This window comes from Hylobates moloch, unplaced genomic scaffold (genome assembly GCF_009828535.3).
Source record: "Hylobates moloch isolate HMO894 unplaced genomic scaffold, HMol_V3 SCAFFOLD_12, whole genome shotgun sequence".
In the NCBI taxonomy this organism is placed as follows: domain Eukaryota; kingdom Metazoa; phylum Chordata; class Mammalia; order Primates; family Hylobatidae; genus Hylobates; species Hylobates moloch.
Window position 1 is genome coordinate 69,770,470 of NW_026652287.1, and position 19,105 is coordinate 69,789,574.

Below are 19,105 nucleotides of genomic sequence, written 5' to 3' on the forward strand. Positions count from 1 at the left end.
ACCACTAACCTTAATTCTTTGGTCATATTCTGTTGAGAAGTCTTAAGAGCACCATTTCACAAGGGGCCTGGCAAAGACATAGCAGATGCTTGGCAGACATGTCCACTCAGCATGCAGGACACCTCTGGAAAAGCTGCAAGAAGAAACCACGCTTCAGAGTAGCCCACTGCAGGAAGAAAGGGGAGAGACTTTTTTCTCCTTGGTACCCTCTCATATCCCATGGGCCAAATTTCACCCCCTAAAAAGATAATTTCCTGTATTTCCAGCCCTTGGCAGACACTCAGGAAGCCAATCCTGCCCCCCGCCCCACTCGCTCCATAGTGTGGCATTTCATCTAAACCTAGAAAAAGAGTGACAGCTCAATGCTGATAGGGCTCAGCATGTCAGGACTAATGGCCATGCAGGCTCGGGGTTCCAATTCGAACTCTGGCCAGCCCTAGGAGCTCAGTAAAGGCAGTGGTTGTGGTAGGGGTACGATAGGGCTGTGGAGATTACTTTCAGAAAAAAAAGAGGCAGTAGAGAAAATCTGAGGAGGTGCACAAAGATTGCATCCAATACACTTGTTTTGCAAAACTGAATCGTATTTTCCTGTCCTATTTGTTAAAAGCTCCATTTTTTTTAATGTTAGTATTTTGAGATCAAACTTATCCTTTTTAACAAATGCCCAAGACTCAAGAGAATGGATATGCTTTAATTTATTTTGCCATTTCCCTATTGATGGACATTCAGGTTGTCTCCCAAGTTTTACATTATTGTACAAGTCTTTGGGGGAGGACAGCTTTAACGTACAAGAATAATTTGAAAAGAAAGATCTTATTTAAAATCAGTCACCATGCCTGTCTGGAGCTTTACTGATCTGATACTTGTGATTACATTAATGATGGCCCATTGCACTTTGCCCTGGCTCTGGCAGTTGAGCTTATGCCCTTGACTGGGATCTGCTAGCTTTTCAAATGGAGGTCTGTGACATTGATAAGGTATGCTTCTCTCCCAGGAGGCTCTGAACCCTGAGAGGAGATTGTTTTTTATTTTTGCATATTACCAAAGCTTTTCCATTTGAGTTACTTTGTTAGTGAATAAGTGTCTTGAATGGATAGAGAAATAGAATTCTATGGATCAGACTTTGCCCAGCCTGGTTTTGTGAGCCCTATCGTGGAGGCAGATGAAATTAGTCAGGCAATGGCTAAAAGGTGAGACCTTGGGAGACAGGTCACACTGCATTCCCTGACAAGGGGTTTCAAGTGTTCATTGATAAGAAAACCACCACCACAGGGGAAATTTTACATGTCTTCCAGATCAAAAGCACCTCAGTTTTCAGGCTTGTTTTGGAGGAAAACCTTTTATCTTTTGTTTTTAATCTTGTTAATGCTTCGACATCTTGACAGTTTTGAACTTAATGATCCCTTACAGGAAGGAACAGGTATTCCATCTGCTTTTTCTATTTTCTAGGCAGCTCTTCCTTCTCTGTCTCCAACTCACTGCTAAGCCTCTGAAGATCACCCTGGTACCCTTCCCCCAATTACCCTAAAATATTTAACTATAGCATTTCTGAAATCTGCAAATTTTCCTGACTTTAATGAACCCTGTTACTTTATTTTAAAAGCCAACTAACCCCTTGAGATAGTAATTGTATTACAGAATACAAAATATTCTTTCTTCTAGTACCCTTTTGATTTATTTATCAGAGAAGCTTAATAACACAAACTTTGCTGTAAAACAAAAGGCAAATTCTGCATGAAACTGTTTAAAAATTGATCAGACCAAATAGACAGGACAAAATTCTATGTAATCCAGCCCTGAGAGGTGCTTGACTAGTAATGTTGAGTGAACCAAAGAGTGCTTCCGGACTCTTAAAAAAAATCTAATCTGACCACTAAATTTACAACCAGAACAATATGTGTCTATTTAACATGATATTATTTAATGTTTTTAATGTAAACATGTTACACTGTTGATTATTTATCATATAAATAGTTAATAATTCCAGGTAAACAAATAGCAATATATATCTTTTAGTTATGATATCCTAATAATGGAATATATTTTGTGATTTTTAGTGGTAAAATAATTTTATAAATTATAAACAGTACCTCCTAGATTCAGTGACTGTCTAAAATTGAGAAGGACCTGGAACTTCCCTGTTCTTGGAATCTACACTTGGAGTCATTTCTTTTTAAAATGATGCTCCTTTCTTTATTAATCAAAGTTGTATAAAACTACCTATCACACTTCTGGTCGGCATTGAGTTCATATTACATCAACTCAAAGCTGGAAAACATAGCATTTCAGTTTGCTTGTGCAGTTTTATTGAGGATGGATGTACAATCGCTACGTGATATCTTTTTGAAATGTTGAAAATAGTTCAACGAGCTCCATAGCTACTTTAAGAGCCCTCAAGGACCCAGAGATCTCCGGGTTGGGAGCTACTTCCTTAGCTAAGGGTTGACATGGATTCTCAGATGGCACTAGTGTTGTGATACTTGTACCTTGCCTAATAGTAGTGGCTGTTTGATACCTCATCTTCTCAAAGTGACCTAAAAAATGTAATTTAATAACTATTATTCAGTTTCTGAGTCAATGGCAAAAAACAAGAGAGAGCGATAAGAGGGAGGCTGAGTATTTATTTCCAAGGTTCCTCCCTTGCTGTGTCACCACCACAGGCTGGCTGCACCTTCTGGGTGAAGGTGACAGCTCCTGTCAGGCAGCCCTCTCCATATACTTCTTTGTTTCCTGGCTCAAGTAACTGCTCCCTTCCTTAAACACATTTCTTTTTTTTTTTAAAGACAGAATCTCACTCTGTCACCCAGGCTGGAGTGCAATGGTGCAATCTCGCCACACTGCAACCTCCACTTCCTGGGCTTAAGTGATTCTACTGCCTCAGCCTCCCGAGTAGCTGGGATTACAGGCGCCTGCCACCATGCCTGGCTAATTTTTGTATTTTTAATAGAGATGGGGTTTCACCATGTTGGCCAGGCTGGTCTCGAACTCCTGACCTCAACTGATCCACCCACCTTGGCCTCCCAAAGTGCTGGGATTACAGGCATGAGCCACCACACCCAGCCCTTAAATAATTTTTTAAACCTAGCCTTTTAAGATGTACATTTGGGTGTTTGTAATATTCTATCAGGGACAATGCTGCAATAAATAACTTTGTATATATGCCACTTTCCCCCCTTGATTAGGGCTCAAAGGATTGTTGTGGTGTGTATTAGTCAGGGTTCTCTAGAGGGACAGAACTAATGGAATATATATATATATGACAGAACTAGTGGACTATATATATATATAAATATATATATATTTATAGATAAAGAGGAGTTTATTAAGTATTAACTCACACAATCACAAGGTCCCACAATAGGCCGTCTGCAGGCTGAGGAGCAAGGAGAGCCAGTTCAAGTTCCAAAACTGAAGAAACTGAACTCTGATATTTGAGGGCAGGAAGCATCCAGCATGGGAGAAAGATGTAGGCTGGGAGGCTAGGCCAGTCTCTCTTTTCACATTTTTCTGTCTGCTTATGTTCTGGCCTTGCTAGCAGCTGATTAGATGGTGTCCACCCAGATTAAGTGTGAGTCTGCCTTGCCCGGTCCACTGACTCAAATGTTAATCTCCTTTGGCAAAACCCTCAGAGACACACTCAGGGTCAATACTTTGTATCCTTCAATCCAATCAAGTTAACACTCAGTATTAACCATCATGGGGTGTCAAAGGGAGTAAATTAGAAAGACAGAAAGTGAGATGTCAGGGAATAGAATGATGAAACTAAGATAATTAAGTTATTGATAATGACACAATCTAGAGCATGACCATAGGGTGAGTGACTGAGGTGTGGTGGAGAACAAGGTTATTTGAGCAAAGAAGTTAAAAAAACTGACAAACTATGGTGTTGGAAGGATCACCTACCTTAGTTGTTGAAATCACTAAGAATTAAGACTAAAGAGAGAGATTATCAGATTGGAGCTAATAGCATTGAGAAACGGAAAAGACTGACCCAGGTGTCAATAGATGACAGCAAAAATGAACATTTTTGGGTGAGTTAATTTGATAACATGAGATTTAACTTGGGAGAATTTTAGGGAGGCAAGTGAGAAAAGTCTGAAAGTGGCAATGAGGAGCAAAGAGGCAGCCTTCCCCAAATGTAGGCCCAGATATATAAAGACAGTGGAAGAAAAAAAGCAGCCACTATGTAAGATGGCTTTAGGGGAAGCATATCCTCAGGAGACAGCTGGTTTTCTAGAGCAAGAGAGTGAATGAAATGTTCAGAAAAGAGGCTAAGGATATAGGGGATTTGGCTAGTGATGGATGAATTCCCAGAGGGCACAAAGGAAAGACATCATTCGTTAATGATACAATGTTCACAAGCAGTCCTTCTACTGGCCTTGTGCCCATTATCTTTTGTTACCTAAAGTTCATCTTTAGTATTTTTCCTAAGAAGGTCTAATAGAAACAGTGCTAGCTGAATTTTTGCATATTTTAAACTCTTTGTAGTTTTTATACTTGAAAGACAGTTTGGCTAGACATAAAGACTTTGTGTCCACTTTTTGTACTTGAGTATCTTGTATACATTGCTCTAATGTCTTCTTGGAACAGATGTTGTTGTGTAGAGATTTAAGGACAGCCTGGCACTTCCCTTTATAAGTGGTTTGATTATCTGCAACCTCTACAAAGGATTTGATTGATTATCTGTAACCTCTCCAAAGGATTACTTCCTTTTCATTGTAGTCAGTAATTATGTCAGGTAAAATGTCCCTGGCGTATACTACATCCTTTCAATAAACAGGTGTACTTTTTGTTTTTTTGAGAAAAGTTTTCTTCAGTCATATCTTTAAGTATTTGTTTGTTCCATTATTTTGGATCTTTTCCTTGGGGGCACTAGTTATAAGTTTTTTTTTTAAAAAACCTCCTTTGCCTGTTTTCTGTATATATTATTTTGTGTCTAATCCTTTCTATTTTTCATTTCATTTTGCTTGTTTTTTTTCATTTCTCTATATTTATTATCTTCCCTTATGTTTCTTTTCTTTCTCACTTCCCTTCTAATTTTGTCTTTATTTCTGTGATGGTTTTGTTTTTTCTACTACTTCTTTTCTGAATTCTTCCGTTGCATTTTATCCCCTCCTATCTCTCTAAATCTTCCTCAAATTCCTATATTTATGTTTTATAATTGTATTTTTATTGAGGTTATGGTTCATTCTTTTCTCTAATTCAGGGGAAGTTATTTCTAAAAATTTCATCTGCCAAAGCTACCATTTCACTTGTAAAGCATTCTTCATCTGTTAGCTTTTGCTCCTTTTTCTAAAATTTTGTTATTGTTTCTTTGTATTGGCGATGTGCTACTTCCTTTCCCTTTCCTATTTATTATCACTGAGTCAACTGGGTCTTCCTGGACCAACTATTTGCAAGAGTTCTGGTATGTATGGGAGCAAGGTTAGGAAGAAGCTGTTTTTGCCTAAGTGCAGACTCACTTCTCTGCTGCCACATGAACAGACTGCTTCCTGTGAATATGGCTTATCTGTGTGATTCTTTGTGTAGGCTCACTCGCACTGTCTTTTTGAATCAAACTGGGTACAGGGGACTTTTGTTGCCAGCATTGTTTGCCCCAGTTCCCACATCCACTTTTGTAAACAAGGATAATGTTTCTATAACTCAGGATGTCTCTTACCTTCAGGAGTTATACTTTTGCTTGCAGTGTCTAGCTGAGCCTTCTTGCAGCTGAGATTGGTCTCTGTTTTTCCTATTTTTTCCTATACAATTTCTGTTCAACCTCAGCTGATTTTGTCAACTCTTATACATGTTTTAGAACCTGGGCAGCATATTTGTGTTGTACTCTGCAAAAGAAAAAAAAATGGACTTGCAGATTTTGGAAGGTGGGGTTTGTGTTTTTATCCTTTTATACCTAGAATGATTTTCAAAGATAGAAAAGAGAAAATACAAATATACCCACTCATGTTCATGCCAGAAGTCTTCTCTAACTCTTTAGAATAGTAATGTTTACATTTTAGGAATAATTAGAAATCTATAAGCATGTGGCCTGAATTCTCTCCTAATCAACTCTGTTAATAAAAATGCACATATAGCCTACCAAAACTAGGTATGACTCATATCTCTTGGCTAGATGTTACTCAAAGCCTAATAATTGGGCTGGGAGTGGTGGCTCGGGTCTGTAATCCTAGCACTTTGGGAGGGTGAGGCGGGCAGATAACCTGAGGTCAGGAGTTTGAGACCAGCCTAGTCCAACATGGTGAAACCTGGTCTCTACTAAAAATACAAAATATTAGCTGGGCGTGGTGGCAGGTGTCTGTAATCCTAGCTACTCAGGAGGCTGAGGCATGAGAATTGCTTGAACCTAGGAGGCAGAGGTTGCAGTGAGCTGAGATTGCACTACTGCACTCCAGCCTGGGTGACAGAACGAGACTCCATCTCAAAAAAAAAAAAAAAAAAAAAGCCTCATAATTGCAATATGCTGGAAATTTCAGGACCCCAAGAGACAGACCAATTAGGAGTATGTGCTGTTCATTTACTTCTTATAAAATATCAGGCTAAGCAATATTCAGGTACTTGTAACACTGTTTCCAACTCTTTGCCTCAAGGTCAGGTTCTACGATTACCTGAATCATCTGGGCCCTAAGTTGGCATTGCTAGCACTGAATTGGGGACAGATGCCCATTTCTTGTAGCCAAAAGTGCCTGCTTGTCTGGCAAGAATAATTTCACACAGGGATGGTGTCAGAGTATTTTTGGTCCTGAAAGATACTTACCTGATTCAGAAACTTGTTAATTAATTTTGATTATGTCAATGATAATCCAGTTATACATGTGACTAAACAATTCTTGAACCGTCTAGACTGTATTCAAGTAGTATATAGCTGAATTTCTACTCCAAATTTTTGTTTCTGATAGTATGATTGCCATCAGTCTGGATTTCAGTAGTTCCATGGAAGAATAAAATTTAGGATAATTTTGTGATTCATATACCACTACTCAAATTCTAATTAAATTTTGTCTTTTTTGATAGCATGTTTCCCTTTCAGGTCTGTGAAATTAAATTCCTCTTGCAATCAAGCTGCACAGATAGGGGAGACACTTGGTAATTCAAACACATCTTGGGGTTTGCACACCAAAAGCAGCTGCAGAAACTTAAAGTATGATTCATGTTCATCAGAATATGTCTTCTAAAATTTGGACTTTATTTCTACCAAAATAGTACAGCAACTCCTCAAAATCTGTAATTCCATTAAGCTCAAGGCGGTTGACCTGAGCTCAACTCATATGCCTGGTTTATGCCTGACATTTTTACTTTCTGAAACAAAAGCCCTTCCTTTCCCCTGTGGTTTCAAGTTCAGTATATTCAGATGTTTCATCAGAACAAGAAAGCACAATCTCTTGGGCCCCTGAATGTTGAATAAGTTGGGCGAGTGAGAGCTCTTTAATTCCCCAAAGTTCTTGACCTCAAAACATCTCTTTAACAAATACCCATAACCTACACTTCTGACTGCATTAAAATAAACCCAGACTGCATATGCTGTTTTGTCTTTGCCCAAACTGATGACGGTTAGGTTAGGAGTACAGGCATGAAGAGTGTTGACAACCACGATAATTTCTATTCTTAGACCAGGAAAAGCTTTCTTGCAAAGCTCAAATCAAAAACACACCCGATGAATGATGCAAGGAGCATCAGACCACTTTAATGCTTAAATTAGTATTAAAGCATTTCTCCCCTCTTTCACTGTAGATACCCCACATACAATAAACATCCATGTTTAGACCAAACTTCTCAAATTCCTTTTTGAGATAGTCTTTGCAAAGTTTCTGTGTTCTACCTAACCAGGATCAGTTAGATCACATACTGGATACTGCTGCTTTGGAGCATTCCATTCCATATATTTTGCACATGGGATGTACATCTTAAATTTAAAACAAAATATATTTTCACATTGTTATTTAAGTAAGTGTGTGTCATAATGGTTTTCAAACTTTTTATTTCCAAGCTGGAAGTTCAATATGCAAATGAAACAAAAGAGAAGCTAGCTGTAGTTAAAAGGAGTTGAGAGAAAAGACAAATACATAGACAGAAAACAGATTAGTGGTTGCCAAGACCTGGGGGTAAGAGTAAAATTATTGCAAATGGACATGAAGGATCTTTGGGGATAATGGAAATGTTCTTAAACTGGAATGTAGTGTGGTTGCACAACTCTATACATTTGCTAACAATTATTGATTCATGTACTTATAATGAGTGAATTTTATGGTATGTAAATTATACCTTAATAAAGTTAATAAAGAAACTAAATATAAAATAATGCAGGATGGCAAGAAGTTGTTGGAGATATAGATGAAACAGATTGGTACTTCACTGATAATTGTTAAAATTGGAAATGAGTGTGTACAATCTTATTTCACTCTTTTTCTTCATTTGTACTCATTTAAATGTTAAAAAAAGAGCTGAATTAAAAAAATAAAAAAATAATAAAGGGGGCTGAGACTAAAGGAACATTTCCCTTGTCCATTAGAGACAAAATTTTTAGGCCTATCTGAAGCACCTTTAGATACTTAATGTTTGTGACTAGTCTATGGTACATTAAAAGAAAATGTATTATTCTCGCTCACATATTTATATAAACTTATAAATATATAAATGTACATATACAGTCTACCTTGCTAACTATGTTATTTAGGTCTTCTATATCCTTACTTAATTTTTGACCACTTAGTGTGTTCTAGATGGGATAAATTAACTAGTCACGTTTTCTGTGGATTTCTCTTTGAATTTGATGTAGTTTTCTTTTATAAATTTCAATTCTATGTTATTTGGTACATTGGTACTCATAAGTGTAAAATCTTAATTCTGCATCTCATGTTTTATAAAGTGCCTATCTTTGTCTCATTTAATACTTTTTTCTTGAATTTGAGATAAAATCTTGATCTTGGTTTTAATTTGCTTGGTATGCCTTCACCTATCTTTTTATTTTCCACCTTTCTAAATCATTTTATTTTCACTGTATCTTATGTATATAGCACAAGGTTGAGATTTGCCCTGATATCCCAGTTGAGAAAATTAATTGAAAATTTTCAGTGCTTATTGAAAAGAAAGTCATGTCATGTTTTATCTTACTTTACCTATCCTTTGTTTTTTTGTTAGGCTTTGTTTGTAGTGCTCATTTATTTTTCACTATATGGCCTGTATATATATTCTTTGTGTATGCATGTTTTTTGGACTTGAAAGTTTTGCATTTTTGTTCCAGTGGTCATCTTAATAACTTTGAAACTATTTTTTATATATTATTGAAAGCATTGAACAGTGTATTTCCTGTTCCTCACCTCTTTACCCCCTAATTATATTATTTTTGTAGTGTTTACCTTATTTCTTTTCTCTTTCAGCTTTTGTTGGTTGTTTCATTGTGATATTGTCAAGACTCACAACAGTTACTCTCTGTTCTATGACCATAATTCTCAACGTTATTTTAGACTTACTTCTCTAGATAATGGATTTAATGATTGCTACCAGTCTCCTCCCACTGCCCATATTTCTAAATTCGTCTCTTTGGTGGTTGAAATTCATTTTCTATGAATATCCTATAAAAATGGGCAATATGAAAACCATATTGCTTGCATGTTCAAAAGTGTTCATTATATTTTTATTTGAATAAGTTTCTCTGGTATGAAATCCTTGGGTATGAAACCTTTAGAATTACATTTTAATTTTTTCCCCTTTATAGATGTCTTGATCATTTTGCTCTGGATGCACAAAAGATTCTTTCATTATCTTTGAAATCCAGTAGCTATGCTAGACTAGGTCTTGGTTTGATTATTCTCGACATTTTTAAATTTGGGATATGATATGCTCTTTCAATATATAGATTTAGGTCTTTTATTTCTGGAAAGTGTCTCAAAATATTTATCTGCTTTTTTTTTTTTTTTCCTGTTCCAACTTCTAGATTCTTTTGTTAGATTATATACATATTGGATTTCTTTTGTTTCTTTCCATTTACATAATTTTCTCTCTAATCCCTTTTTTTCATTTTCATTTCATGTAACTTGCTTTTCTCAATCTGGTATTTTGTGATTCTTAAAACATTTTTTATTTTGCTTTTTTTTCCCCCTTAACAAGTGTTTATTCCAAGTTTGTGTTAATTTTGTCTTCATTTTTTAAATAGTTATTTTTTTCCTCTCCCTTTTTCAATTCATATTTAAGTTCCTTTTGTGGTTCTGCTGCTTTAAAAAAAATTTTCAAGTGAAAGGACTTAAGAAAGTTGAGTTAGTCATACTTATTAGTTCATGCCACATTATCATAATTGATTCATGGAAGGCTAGTTTTATTTATTTGTGGTTTCCTTTTTATTCCTATTCCTATCCTCCCCTGGATAAGCAATCATACAAATGCATTTAATATGTATCTTTTTGTTTGCATATATTTTTGTAAAATGTGTATAGTTTTTATATACACACTTTTAAAATTTAAAAAAATATTTTAGAGAGAATCTTACTATGTTGCCCAAGCTAGCCTCGACCTCCTGGGCTCAAGAGATCCCCTACCTCAGCCTCCCAAGGAGCTGGAACTACAGGCCTGCACCACCATGCCTGGATCATTGATTACTTTTTGATTGATTGCTCATGTTTGGAGGAGAGGTTTTCTAAGAAATGCTGCTTGCAGTAAAGTTTGTGCTGAGAGGCCTGGACCATATTTCAGCCTAATAGGAATTCTGCTTATGACACAGAGGTTGTGTAGATGAGTTCCTTTAGCTTCTACTTTTAACTAAGAGAAATTGGCAATCACAGGGCTGCTCACATCACAGTCTATATATATTTTTTCCATTTTGCCTCACAAACACAATGCTTCCTGCATATGTGGTATGTCTGAATGATTCTTCTTCCAATGGTGCCCTATCACCTTCTCTTTTATAATAAACCAGATTGAGGGAAGACACTGCTGCCTGTCCACACACTTGATTCCTTTATTTCAAATGAAAGATTGTTTGTTTTGTCTCTAAGGTAAGTCACTTACTTTTGTGAAGTGTGCTTTGTTGATGTTGTCTTCTGCAGTCTGTAGGTATTTACATCTTTTATCAAAGTATTTCTGCCATTTACTGTATTTCACATATATTGTAGTTCAGGGTTTCAGGTATCTACTGTTTTCAATGAAAACGAATTTTGTATTATTGTCATTTTCCTTGTTACTGAGTAATTTCTGAGAGGTGGAAGAATAGAGGATGCTATCTTTACTCTCTGGATACATTTTTAAAATCACTGTTTTATGTATATATTATGTTAACCCAACTAGATTGTAGTTTGGAGAATTTTCTGCTTTACTTTGTACCATGCATTCTTTACTGTTGATTCCTAAAGTTAAGTGTCATAAAAATTGCTTCTAAAGTTTGTTGAAAAATTTCAGATAGGGCCCAATTCTTAAAGCTTCTGATTCATAAAGCCTGAGTTAAATAAGCATCTCAGGTGATTCTGATGCTAGTGGTTCACCAGCTGGATATTGTACGTAGTGGCCACTCAATAATTTACTGAATGACTTACAAGGGCATGGGTATTTATGTGAGAACGCTTGGTATAGGAAACAGAGTAGATATTGTTTTTATAAATAAGACTGGCTGAGGGTACACAGTAAATAGATACAATTTTACCTGTCACTTGAAAAAACAAAAAAACACTGGCTGAGATAAAATATGCAGCAATAGAGGGGGTACTGAGGCAGGGATATTTTCCTTGGAGAATAAAGAAACCTTTTTTTTTCTATCTCGGAAATATTCTGTCATCTGTTTAATTGAATATTACCTAGCCCACTAATGACACACAATAAATAACTGATGAATGACGGCATCAAAATTGGGCAAACACTGAGAGAAAAGACTCCCCCAAAGAAATACAAATTATCTATGTGTTTATGTGAATAATCAGGCAAATACTACCTTAAGGTTAATTTAAACAAAAGACGAATTGCTCATTAATTTGTGGATGTGTTAGATACATCAAAGTGTAACTTCTTCCCTGTTTCTACCCGTACTTTTTTCATTTTAATTTTTATTATTTTTTAATTTTTTTTTGGCGGCAGACTGCTAGTTCTTTCTTCCTGAGCAGATAACTGCTGACATAGAGACCACATTTTCTGTCTTCCCTTATATCCATGTTTGGCTATGTGACAAAGTTCTCATGAAGTAATGAGTCCTGCTTTATTTTTCTTCATAGCACATATTATTACTTGACATTATGTTATATATTTATGTCTGTATTGACTGTCTCTTCCATTAGAATGTAAAAGCTATTAAAGCAGGGACATTATTTTATTCTCTGTCACTTTCCAAGTAGCTGAAAAGTATCTGGCATGTAAAGGACACTCAATAAGTAAAGGAATTCATGCATAATTATTGCAAAAATATAGAGATTAGGTATTACAGGATATGTGGACCCCAGTATTTCTATAATGAGGATGTAGTGAGCCTAATGAAGCATAGTTTATCTTGATTTGAGTTACCAGTTGAACTTGAATGACCACCCTCTGTGTGCATACTTAGCATTCATATTTTCAAAGGGAGGGGGACTGACTGGGTTGATTTCTCTCAACGGATTGGAGGATCCCTATTGGGGAGAGCTTCATGCCACTTCAAAAGTTTGACCTTTCTCATCTTCAATCTAGCCACACAGGGTTGCTTTTGGCTCAGGTATCTATCCAGGTCCAGTTATTAGTGGTTAACACAGCATGGTTGGTTTCACTTAATGTACAATGGCATGAGTCACAGCAATACTGTGCAGAAGACCATCTATCCTCACAAGAATGTGGTGAACATTGCTGCCACTCCCATGCTTTCAAAATAAATATTGTCTTTTCAAAATAGTTGCTTCATGGGAAGTTGCCTGTATTTGTGTTATATGTATCTCAAATGTACTCACCAACATTTTTTAGATGTCCTGTTTTGAAGTTCAGGATGATACAATGGAAATATATAGACTAGTACTGCAAAGACCTGGGTTCAAGACTCAGCTTTGGGACATTTTAGCTCTGTGACCTTGGATAAATCACTTCCTCTTCCGGGGTCTCAGGTTTCTCATTTGTGAAAATAGATGGTGAGGGGAGATGACTTAAAGGTCTCTTCTCACTCCAGTAATCTATGACTCTAATTATTTTCAGAGTTTTCATGGCATTACTGTGAACATTCCCAATCATACCGAACACCTTTTATTTCTTTTCCCTTCCCTTCCCTTCTCTCTCTCTCTCTCTTTCTTTCTCTTTTGAGACGGAGTCTCGTTCTGTTGCCCAGGCTGGAGTGCAGTGGCCTAATCTTGGCTCACTGCAACCTCCGCCTCCCAGGTTCAAGCGATTCTCCTGCCTCAGCCTCCCTAGTAGCTGGGATTACAGATGCCCAACACCACGCCCAGCTAATTTTTATATTTTTAGTAGAGACAGGGTTTCACCATCTCTTGGACAGGCTGGTCTTGAACTCCAGACCTCAGGTGATCTGCCCAACTCAGCCTCCCAAAGTGCTGGGATTACAGGTGTGAGCCACTATGCCCAGCCCCAAACACCCTCCTTTGAATGTAGATTTGATTTTTTTGGAACAGATAACATTGATCACAGCCAAGTCTGGTTAATACTATGTATGGCAAAGGTAGATGATACTGTTTTTAAAACTTGGAATTCTCATTGATTCCTTTCTCATCTTTTTTTCTGTATATTCAGTTGCTAGTGGCAGAAAACCCAACATAAATCTGGCATAAGCAAAGAGAAAATTACTGGTTCATGTAACTAAAAAGTCCAGGGTCTCTGGCTTCAGTCACAGGTTGATCCAGGAAGTAAAATGATGTCATTAGGACTCACACTTGGTTTTCTTATCTCTCAGATCTGCCTTCTCCATGTTAGTTCCATTTTTAGGCATATTCTCCAGTGGGGGCAAGATTGTTGCCAGCAGCTTACATTTGATTTTCTCAGCAATCCACACAGAGAGATTCATTTTTCCCAACATTAACCCAAAAGTCCCAGAACTGACTTTTATTGGCTCTGCTTGAGTCATTTGCTTATCAATGAATCCATCACAGAGACTAGGATTCTCTGATTGGTCAAGACTGGGTCACATATTCACCCCTGGAGTTCGGGGAATTCGTTCCACTGGAATCATATGGACTAAATATGGTGGAAAGATGCTTCTCCAAGTAACATCAATGTGCTGATCTCAAAAAGGTATAATGGACGCTGAGTAAGCTGTGTGTGTGTGTGTGTGTGTGTGTGTGTGTGCGCGCGCGCGCGCGCGCGCATGAGGTGTGAGACATCTAATCACTTGTTGCATTAGACAACATCCTTTGAAATGTTTCCTCTTCTGTTTTGATGAAGTATAGGTACTATCTCATTGTAGCGTCCTATCTAATTTCCTTGCCTGTAGTCATTCTCTCCTCAAATATATTCTAGGCATTGCCAACACAAGTCTTCCTAAAGCATTGTTTTGATCATTTTACTCTCCAGCTCAAAAATCTTTCAGAAACCTTCTTCTATCAAATTCTATATTCTTCAGTCTGGCATTTATGATCTTTCCACAATCTGGCTCTTGCATATCTTTTCAGGCTTATCTATACACCTGCACTTTTTCCATGAGCCAACTAAGCTGCATTGCTTACCATTTCTGAACACACTGCATGTTTTCCTAACACTGCCTTTGTTCTATTTGTATGTTCTACCCAATCACCATTTCTCTCATCCTAAGTCTCATGCCAGGTGATGAAGTAGAGACTGCTAGTTCTCTTTAATATATGTTCTCCCCTTCTTCATTAGTGTTAGAACCATTGATTTTTAGCTGGGCACATGGCTACCCAATAGAGACTACACTTGGCCAAGATAGTATAGTGTAGTGATGTATACAACTTCTGCAAGTGGCCTAGAATAGAGGCGTGTGTTCCTTTCTGTCCCTACCTCCTTTATGCTCGCTGGAAAAAGGACGTAAGGAGCTTGAGCAGCCATGATGGATCATAAGATAGAAGCTGCATTTCAGGATGGTAAAGCCACATGATGGAAGGAGCCCATGGATCTGCTGATTAGAGAGTCACCTACACTGATGTGAGAATAATACATTTTATTTTCTGTAAGCTACTCTTACTTTGAGCTTTTTAACTGCTACAGAAATCAATCCCTGTATGAAAATATATTGTTTAGGATAATTTTCTGGTGGCAGTAATAGGAATCATTCAAAGCTATGCAAAGCCAAAAGGGAGAATTATTTTAAGGACAGAAGGATTTCTTACAGAACCTATGGGAAAGGATGAAGGAAGCCTCAGTAATAGAGTGATAGCTGGAATTAAAAAGTGAGGGGAGGCCAGGAAGCCCTCTCATTGTGTCTCATCTCTCCTTCTCTTCCATCTTACTGAAAATTACATAGTTGGCACAGAGAAGCTACAAGTAAATATTTGTTTGATGGATGGCAATTTGTGTGTGTGATAAACTGGATCTAAAGTCAATTCTCAAAACGTTTTGTTATATGTATATAGCTTGTTAAAGTGATTCTTTTGAAGGGGAGAATCATACTTTTTAGAGTCTAAGCTCTCTCTTAAACCCTTTCTCTCAGCTTTCCAATTTTTCCCAGTCACTTATTCCAACATCAGAAAGGGGGCCTGAAATACAGGATTGTCCACAACTAATATCATGACAGACACTTTTGACATTGCTCTGCTTTTGTACAGGAGTTGGAAAGGCCAGTTTTTATGAGAACACAAGCACTGGCACTCACTAACTATTTTGGCAGACAAGGAAATGATAGATTAATTACTTTTGGTACATTTTTCCCATAACTGTCTTTTTTTTCCATTTCATTTTTGCATTGTTATTATTTACCAGTCTGCGTTCTCACTTATACCTAGTTTTTGCCCTTCAGGGTTTCTTATATCCTTGCCAACTCTTTGATATGTTTGATAAGATGTTTTATATATATTTTTATATATTGCTTTTGGTTTGAGAATCAGCCAGAGTCTCTAGTCTGCCATACTACTGGACACAAAATTCAATATGTTTTCACTTCATTCATTTGTAAGATATTAATCTGCATTCCAAACACCAGGGCCCTAACTCTGGTGGCCTAAGCTCCCCATCCACAAAAATGAAGAATAACTACCTTTCCACCTGCATCAAATTGTTTTTTGTACAAGACTCATGTAATCATTAACATGACGTCACTTTGCAACTGGAAAATACCATGAAAATACACATTTTCTTAACTCTGAAAACAAAACAGAGGCAAACAAGTAATAAAAGTTATAACTAAGGGTAACAACCTTAGAATGGTTTGTTCAGTTTAAAATGTCTATATATTTGCACTCATCTGCTTTTTTTCTGGCCCAAGGTATAAATGAGCAAGTCTTAAGATTAAAAAAAAATTATTTTATACGTTATATTTGACATTAATTGTATAATTTACATTTTTAAAAAATAAAGAGAAAAAGGCAACCTTGCGCACACTATAAAATCTTTCACATTTTTTTTTTTTTTGAGATGGAGTCTCACTCTTGTCGCCCAGGCTGGAGTGCAATGGTGCGATCGGCTCACTGCAACCTCTGCCTCCCGAGTTCAAGTGATTCAAGGTTCACGTGATTCTCCTGCCTCAGCCTCCCGAGTAGCTGGGATTACAGGTGCCTACCACCATGCCCGGCTAATTTTTTATATTTTTGGTAGAAATGGGATTTCACCATGTTGGCCAGACTAGTCTTGAACTCCTGACCTCAGGTGATCTGCCCACCTCAGCCTCCCAAAGTGCTGTGATTACAGGTGTGAGCCACTGCATGCGGCCTTTTTTTTGTTCGAGACAGGGTCTCTGTCGCCCAGGCTGGAGTGCCGTGGCGTGATCTCGGCTCACTGCAGCCTCTGCCTCCCGGGTTCAAGTGATTCTCCCACCTCAGCCTTCCAAGTAGCTGGGACTACAGGTGTGCGCCACCATGCACAGCTAATTTTTTTTTTTTTTTTTTGGTAGAGATGGGGATTCACCACCTTGGCCAGGCTGGTCTCGAACTCCTTACTGCAAGGATCTGCCCACCTTGGCTTCCCAAAGTGCTGAGATTACAGGCATGAGCCATCGTGCCCATCCAAATCTTTCACATTTTTAAATTTTGTGAAATAGCTGTCCTTTTTATATATGGGCAAGCTATCAAACTTAAGATGCTCACAGCCCTTTACATACTTTGTAGGCTGAGATTCTGAGTGTCTAACATTCTGTAACGTATCTTGGTCTCTGTGCTGCAAGAACACTGAAGTATTATTATAGGTAACAATATCACTCTTCTCAAACAGTGCTAACAGGTTAAGTATTCAAGAGGAACATCTTTCAGTATATTTCAAAAAGCCTCATGGATGGTAGGTGATTTGTAAATGGACCAACACAGGATTCAGACATATGGTTACTGCTTACTGTTTCCTATAGATCATGATGTCTTAGGTCTTATGTAGAATATATCATAGGACTTGTCCTCTAAACATTCACATACCAAGACTACACTCTGCATGCATGCCATTCACTCATTCTGCATTTACTGAGTCAGTCTTACCGCATGTCAGACCTTGTGCCTGTTCTCAAGAAGCTCACAGTCTAGGAAAATGGAGAAATACAGCTACAATTATAACTCTAAGTGATAAGTGTTACAAAGAGATACGGTGTTATGGAAGCACTGGTAGGGGCACTTAGTCCATACTGGAGTGGCTGGGATAGGGCTGAGTGGCCAACAATAGGGAAGGGTTCACAGTGGAATTGATATCTAGGCTAAATAATGAATAACAAATAATTAGCAAGGCAAGGAAAAGGTAGGAGATCAAAACATAAAAAGAAACAGCATATGGAAATACAGGGTTGTATGTGAGTACGGCAAGACTGGGGAGCCTAAGTGGTTTGCTGTATATTTAATTTATTCATTTCACGTGGCTATTATTGACATACTTGTCTCCCTATATATGTTCGAGTCCGTGGATGGTGGGGACTTTGTAACGGTTTCTCTGTCCCTCTAACAGGAGGCACACAGATAGAGTGCAATAAAATGTTTGATGAATAAATGACCAGCTATGAGGTGTAAGGGAGAATAGTTAGGAGTCCATTAATGAGAAAGGTCATTTCTAGTGGCAGTGAATACCAGATAAGATAGATTTAAGATTTAGAAATTAGGATAAGACTTGGTGATATATTGGTGATGGGGTATAAAATAAGAAAAACTGACTTTCTAGGTTTCTGGATTACAGATGCATGATAACAGTTATAATGGTATAATAACAATAGCTAATATTCATTAGGCACTCTGTGTCATGAAGTACGCAAAGTGTTTACATGAATTAAGCCATTTAAACTCTTAATGACTCAGTGAGGCAGGTTCTGTATACTCATTCACTGATGAGAAAATTGGGGCTATAGAGATTCATTTGCCTAAGGTCACTCAGCTAGCAGGTGGCAGGCTCAAACCCAGTAATTCTGACTCCAACAACCATACACATAGTCTACTTTTCTTTACTGCCTCTAATAGATGAGATTAATACCCAGAATGATGGCCCTATTCAATATGTGTATCACATAAATGCACGTTTCTCTTTTGCTAAACATAGAGACACATCCTATGACTGCCTCTTTTATTATTATTTTTTGGTTTTTGGGATCTTGGCTCTTTCTGTATTTTTCCTACCTGGAAGACTTAAAGTGGAGTAGAAGTTTGATAAAACAGTTGGCACAAAAGATGAGAGAAGACAGGTACAGACATGACATTCTCGAACGCTCTGGCAGTTGCTGGAATGATGGGATCTGGGTTCTACAGGATTCCTCCCCTCCCATCCCCCGCCACACACACACACGTCGTGAGGTGTATCTGGCCGCGGAGTCTCAGGTTGGTTCTAGGAGTCCTCAACCCACGGCAAAGGTGCCTCTTCTCCCTCCTGGAGAGCCCAACATGCCTGAAGTCAACCCGAGGCCGCCTCTTGGGCCCCGCGAAACAGAGCGCAGCCCCGTCTCGCGCTGGTTCCCAGGGAAACCGCCCGCGGAGGAACCTGGGGCCAGGGCCGTGACACCTGCGACGAACCCCGCCTGGCGCCAGGGGGCGCGGAAGCGCGTCCGCCCCCAGGCCCCACGCCGGGCTCGCCCCGCCCCTGCCGGCCACACCCCCTG

The 19,105-nt window shown here is 38.1% G+C and overlaps 1 protein-coding gene and 1 long non-coding RNA gene across 2 annotated transcripts in view; one reads left to right on the forward strand and one right to left on the reverse strand.

The window, feature by feature from the left end:
• Window positions 1–20: 20 nt before the first annotated feature.
• LOC116478999 (uncharacterized) lies at window positions 21–18,937 on the reverse strand. Its single transcript, XR_009208931.1, has 5 exons — window positions 18,794–18,937; window positions 17,514–17,554; window positions 10,999–11,122; window positions 5,660–5,825; window positions 21–133 (listed from the first exon to the last, which is right to left on the reverse strand). It is a non-coding gene; the product is annotated as an uncharacterized LOC116478999 (long non-coding RNA).
• RAB3IP (RAB3A interacting protein) overlaps window positions 18,786–19,105 on the forward strand; it is a 69,346-nt gene continuing 69,026 nt past the window's right edge. Inside the window, exon 1 of the mRNA XM_058425089.1 lies at window positions 18,786–18,827. The gene's annotated coding sequence lies outside the window, so the exon portion shown is untranslated. The remainder of the gene's footprint in view (window positions 18,828–19,105) is intronic.